This window comes from Anabrus simplex, chromosome 3 (assembly GCF_040414725.1).
Source record: "Anabrus simplex isolate iqAnaSimp1 chromosome 3, ASM4041472v1, whole genome shotgun sequence".
Lineage (NCBI taxonomy): Eukaryota > Metazoa > Arthropoda > Insecta > Orthoptera > Tettigoniidae > Anabrus > Anabrus simplex.
The window spans coordinates 470903291-470909290 of record NC_090267.1 but is presented as its reverse complement, the minus strand read 5'-3'; positions in this window follow the sequence as shown (position 1 = coordinate 470909290).

The window sequence follows — 6000 nt, the reverse complement described above, 5'->3', positions numbered from 1 at the left end:
TTATACATACCCTGAATAGCTACGATCTCAAGGTATGCTGTACAACCATTGGAACCCCATCTACCAAATTAACATTCACATACCAGACGTTACAAGACATGTTTCCCTAATATTTTGAAATGTGTACTAGTTCTAGGATTAGTTCAAGCTCAGTTATTTGCTTTATCATTGATTGAAAATATATTTTACGCTCAACGCAAGCATTCTGAGAATTCTATGCGAAATCGGACAGCAATCAAGAAAGTACTATCTTAGGAATATGAAGTGGTTGGAGATGTCCATTCCGTAGCAATATCAACTTGCTCTGTTCAAGAGTTTCCATTATATTAAATGTTAAATATAGCATACTTTTCAGGCACTCAGCTATTTACGGACATATTATCAACGAAGTAATAAATGCACTACTCCTTTTCTTAACTGTTTAACGTTATGTATAATAACTTTCTTCAAAATACAGTTATATATGATCATATTACAAGAAAATATTTATTTATATTTCGTCAATTTCCTCACATTAAAAATATTTTTCACGTCACTACGATTTTCGTTTCAAAGCAGTTCAAAAAAAATTTTGGTGTCTTCCTGTAGTTGTTAGGAAGTGATTTTACTGTATTCGGTCGTATTTCGAAAGTGGCGCCTGATCAGATGCAACTATACAAGGACGTTAAACTCTGCCCACTGGATTCCTGCCCGCTTGGTTGACAGCTATCTGCTTATTGCGGGAGCTAAAGCTCACCGTTTATTTTCTATACGTATATAATTTAAGACCCAATGAATTTTACAATGCAGGTGTATTCAAGAGTCCAAATATAAAGCATGCATATATTTACATTTATGTTTCCGTTTTGGACCTCAACGAACTTTGTGTTGATCTTAAAGGCAAGCACCTCTTAATAATTGGAGATATTAATATTAAACGTAGTGCATGTGGAAGTTCTTTGATCGACAATCGTGGAAAACTGTTTTTCGATTTTTGCTCCTCCAGTAATCTAACAATACTGTACTTAATGTTGGACGAATTCCGACTTTCATTCGAAGTGATAGTAATAATTTTATAGATGTCAGCGTCTGTTCACTTGCACTTTTAAAACACATTGTGGAATGGGAAGTGAGTGAAGCTCTTAGTCTTTCTGATCATATACTTATTACTATAGAAATTAAAACAGTCGTAAACACTGTTAGTTCAAATGATTCCATTACACATATTTTTAGAACAGAGAATGTTCAGTGGACTCACTTTCAGATGGCTCCTCGGTAAATTGCAAGAATAGCAGAACAGATGCTACAAGTGACTACGATCAAACAACTTAATATAATGATAAGTGATCTTACACATGATATTTATAATATATGTGAAGCGCGTCTTCCAAATTTGTCACAGAAACCTCTAAAGAATTGCTGGTGGAACTCCGAACTAGATCGGATGAGAAAGAGGGTCTTAGTATCATACAGTAGATTCAAGCGATCTTCTTGTGAAATAGCTCGTTACGATATGAAGAGGCTTATAATTGAAATTGGATTATGAAAAATTATCAAAACAAAAAATGAAGCATGGAAAACATTTTCCTCTGCAAAACACACCAGTAAACCTTGGAACATTGTATATCATATGACACTAAGACCTGACTATTTCAATAATACTATCACAACCTTCCAAACAGCGAGTGAATTTACAACCATTCAAGAAACAACAGAGGTACTTTTGGAGAAATATTTCCCCAAAGATTCAAAAGATAATAATTTTCATAAATACGTCAGAAATACCACAAACACTGCACCAGACACGATAAATTATTCTCCCTTTACACCTGAAGAAGTTCAACGTGTAATAAACAAAGAATGTGATAATTAATGCCCAGGTATGGACGGAGTTTCGGCCAATATAATAACAATTACCCAAATGCGTTGCCCAAAATTACTTTTAAATGTGTTTGATATGTGCCAGAAACTTGGTATGTTTCCTAACTGTTGGAAGGAGGCTGCAGAAAAAAATTATTTCAAAACCGAATTCTACACACAAGGCGCGTGCAAAATCTTGTAGGCCTATATGTCTATTGCCAGTGTTAGGAAAAATATTAGAAAAGCTATTTATTGATCGAGTGATGTTCCACCTGCGCAGTAACAATATTTTAAATGACAACCAGTTTGGGTTCACAGTACAGAAGTCTGGTAGTCGGATGGACAGAAGAAGTACTTACATAAAGGAAGACCGCTCTGCTGATCTCGTTAAATATCTCAGGAGCGTTTGACAGTGCCTGGTGATCGAAAATATTACATGGGATGAAGAAAATGTCATTCCTAGAAAACTGTATATAATAATTAGAATAATTTTAATAAGCGAAAGGCAAACCTCACAATGGGCAGTACTATATTTACCAAAAATTTCACTAAGGGTTTTCCTCAAGGTTCTGCATGTAGTCCAGGATTCTTGACAAACCTCTATGATGATTTACTCACTTTGGAGTTACCTACTGTCTGTCACATAATTGCTTATAAAGACGATGCCTTTCCCCTACTTAAAAGTGATGATATTTCGAGTTGACTTTCGAACTAATACAGCGCTTAATATAATTTGCAACTGGCGATTTGAAAATAATTTGGAGTCAAACCTCAAAAACTCAAGTAGAATTTTAATTACGAGGAAGAGGAAAGCTGAAACGCCTGTAGTACACATGAATGGACAAGTTATAAATCTGGTGGATCAACTGTCATACGTAGGGTTTTTTTTAGACAGAAAGCTAACATATAGAACTAATTTCAACGCTCTGTCTACCAAAGCTAGCACATTGCTGTCTGGCTTTATTGCTACCGGATTGACATGGGGTCTTAATCCAGAACTATTAAAGACAATGTATCATGGAGTAGTTGAACCGTTATTACTGTTTGCTGCGTCTGCTTATCATAATGTATTGAAATGGAAGGGATTCAAGCCAAAGTAGCCCGAATTCAAAGAGGTTTTATAATCAGAATTATTCGTGCATACCGTACAAAAACCACGGAAGCAGCCCTTGCTGAGCTGGGAATCCCACCTCTACATTTAACAGGGATTGGCAAGGCTGAGCTCATATATACAAAAAAAGAATGGTGTTTTGTATTCTGTTAGGTAACTAAGTGTTACTCTTGAGATGCAAGCTAGTGAATTGATAACAGGTCACCCAAGTAAATTTGTCAATAATCTTGTGTAGGAAATGTGCAATACACAACATCATTACAATATTTATATGGATGTATCCCGGATCAAAAAAGAAAAAGATGATTGGTTTGAGGATGTGCTTTTGTAGTGTTACATAATAACAATGAGGTGTATGCTGAAAGATTCATGTTCAGTCTTACACGCAGAACTGAGCGTTATACAAAAGACAGTTATGTGGATTAAAAATACACAGCTGTGCTGCGAAGATATTGAGTGATTCTCAGGCAGATTTGAAAGCAATCCAAGAAAAATATAACATTCATCCCGTAGCTGTTAATATAAGATCACACATATTAGGCGACAGTAAACATTTCTGCATGAAATGAGTCCGAGGTCATAATGGGGTACAAGCCAATAAGAGAGATGATGAACTTGCAAAAGCAGCTACTACTTCTTCTGACACTTTGCTGATGAATGAAAAGAGCCCTGTGTCTCTCTTAAAAAAAAAAAAGGAACTGAGAGAGTATACACAATATATGTGGAACAACCAACGGATACAAACGGCCGGCTAACAATTTTACATTATAGAGGATGGTTACGTAGTTGTATGTTATATTAAAGCGATAATCACCACCACCATTCCATTGTCACCGTCAGATCTGACTGTGACATTTTGACGTAAAAACAGAAAATAGTAATTGAATATTAGTATCGTAATAATAATAGTAATAATAATAATACCAAACCAAACCCCATGACACTACAGCCCTTGAAGGGCCTTGGCCTGCCAAGCGACCGCTGCTCAGACCGAAGGCCTGCAGATTACGAGGTGTCGTGTGGTCAGCACGACGAATCCTTTCGGCCGTTATTCTTGGCTTTCTAGACCGGGGCCGCCATCTAATCGTTAGATAGCTCCTCAATTCTAATCACGTAGGCTGAGTGGACCTCGAACCAGCCCTCAGGTCTAGGTAAAAATCCCTGACCTGACCGGAAATCGAACCTGGAGCCTCCGGGTAAGAGGCAGGTACGCTTCCCCTACATCACGGGGCCGGCAATAATAATAATAATAATAATAATAATAATAATAATAATAATAATAATAATAATAATAATAATAATAAAATACAGTTATGTGGATTAAAAATACACAGCTGTGCTGCGAAAATATTGAGTGATTCTCAGGCAGATTTGAAAGCAATCCAAGAAAAATATAACATTCATCCCGTAGCTGTTAATATAAGATCACACATATTATTATTATTAGAGGACCCAGGTTGCTCCGCAGCATTCGTTATAAATAGGTCAGATATCTCGTCTTGATGATGTGCCTGCAGTATTCATATTGTGTTTCCTGCCCTTTTCAATGGTTTTATGAACATTTAATGAGAAGCGCGTTATGGATGATGATGCTGATGATGATGCTTGTTGCAAAGGGGCCTAACATCGAGGTCATCGGCCCCTAATGGTACGAAATGAAACAACAAAAATTTCAATTTCATCCACTGACCAAAATAAAAAAAAATGTCATGAAGAATGAAGCTATGGACATGAACCTAACAAAAAATAAAACAAACAAACTAACTAAAACAGTGAATCAGACTCGAAAAAGGATCGCAAATAATAGTATTACTGACCAAGGGACCACTCATAAAGCACAAAGATGCTTGATGTCTACAGGGGTGCAAAATCCACGTCTAAGGCCCCACAGAATGGTACATGTCGCGAGTAAAGTAGATCCATGGTATTTGTCATGTTGGCGTACTAATCAAAAGTAGCGAAGACTCACGATGTTCCACACAAGATGGTACTACTCACAAGCATTGTACTTAGTACAGGTAACGCAGACCTATGGTGTTTATCACACAATGGCGCCACTCGTAGCCAACGCAAACCGATGAGGTTCCTCACCTAGGTGTACTAACCACAGGGACTCTCACTATCCCGCGGTGTTCCTCACAGAGTGGGTACTAATCACAGGCAACGCAGACCCACGGTGTCGCTCATATAGTGGTACAACTCACAGGCAACGCCCAGACCCGCGGTGTTGCTCACATGGGTACGACGCACGGGTACTGGAATCCCACAGGAGAATCCCCTCTTGCTGCTACTAATCACAAACCTATTTCGTACCTAATGTAGTGGTACTACTCGCAAGTACAGGCAACCCATGGTGTTCCCCGCATGATGGTACGAATCAAAAGTAGTTTCATGGCCCTAATTCAATCATCCCTTGATCTCCCCTTTTAGTCGCCTCTTACGACACACAGGGGATACTGCGGGTGTATTCTACATGTGCGTCCCCCACTCGCAGGCGGTAGTGTGTTTTGTCCGCGAGAGGTATTTTATTTCCCTCAAGTCCGCCGGCAAGCCGGTTAGGAACCCCCTATCCGCCACCTGGGACGCACCACGTGGGAGTATCACCTCTCCCCCTGCTACGCCAGCGTAGTAGGTTCGTGGGCGCGTTATGGTATGCTGCAGTTCGTAGTAGGATACAACCATTCTGACGTCATCATGCCGTCTGTTTAGTAAAAATCTTTTCATATATTCGTTATGTTACCTTGCAGTTCTTGCTGTAATGCTTGGTATTTTGTCGTAGAACGCAAAGTTATTTTTAATCGCAGTTCTATATAGAACGTTTGTCTTGTGAGCTCATAGGTTAGTCTCGAAAGAGCGTTTTCTTTTCCTTTGCCAGGCAGAGAACTTTCTTAAAATACCTGGTATTCACCCTTTCTAGTGTCAGAGTCGTTGGTTGAATGACGAGCGTACTGGTCTTCGGTTCAGAGGGGCCTGGGATCGATTCCCAGGGGAGTCGGGGATTTTAATCTTCATTGGTTAATTCCAATGGCTCGGGGGCTGGGTGTTTGTGT